Source organism: Bison bison, unplaced genomic scaffold, assembly GCF_000754665.1.
Source record: "Bison bison bison isolate TAMUID 2011002044 unplaced genomic scaffold, Bison_UMD1.0 scf7180017864371, whole genome shotgun sequence".
Classification (NCBI taxonomy): domain Eukaryota; kingdom Metazoa; phylum Chordata; class Mammalia; order Artiodactyla; family Bovidae; genus Bison; species Bison bison.
Window position 1 is genome coordinate 13,193,160 of NW_011494943.1, and position 767 is coordinate 13,193,926.

Here is a 767-nt window from a genome sequence, read left to right on the forward strand (position 1 = left end):
GTCGCAAGGGCCGGTTCCGGTCGCAGACGCGTGGGAAGTGGCCTGATGTCAAGGGCCCGTGCCCCAGGCAAGCTCGGGCTCTCGGTCGCTCCCAGAGGTCCTCCCACCGCACCACGCAGAGTGCTGGGTGCGCGTGCTTGTGAGTGCCTGTTCACGTGTTTGTGCGCATCCGCGTGCCTCTGCGCGCGTGTGTGCATGCGTCTGCGCACCTATGCCTGGGTACGTCTTCAGGTGCTGGTGTGTGAGTCCGTGCAAGAGTCTGTGCAGCTGGGAGAGAGGACCAGGTGAGGACCCTCCAGTTCCTGGGCTCCTTTCCGCATCTAGGGAGCAGTGGGCGCCGGGTGGGGGCCTGTCTTCTGCGCTGGGTGTCTGACGAGGTGCGCGTTCCTTTACGCGCGGAATCCAGACAGCGCTAAGCGGCGCGTGCCGGCGTGATGGCGCTCAATCTCTGGAGACGCCACCCTGGGGCTTCATCCTGAGGCTCGCTGAAGAACTCCAGCGGCTGGGAGGCCAGCGGCCTCAGCCTCTCCTGCTCCATCCTTCCATCCAATGTTGGAAAAACCCCTCTGCGCCTCTGCGCGTGTGCAAGGAACTGCTGTAGCCCCCACTTTGGGAGAGGGGGCAGAGGAGAGAGAGAATTTAAAAACCAATTGTTTAAATTTTTATTGAACTTCTTTGGAGCTAAAAACAGGTTTCCTTTGGAACACTAGTTTACAACTTACTGCTTATTGATTGATTGGTTGGTTTATGTATTGGCGAAGCCACTT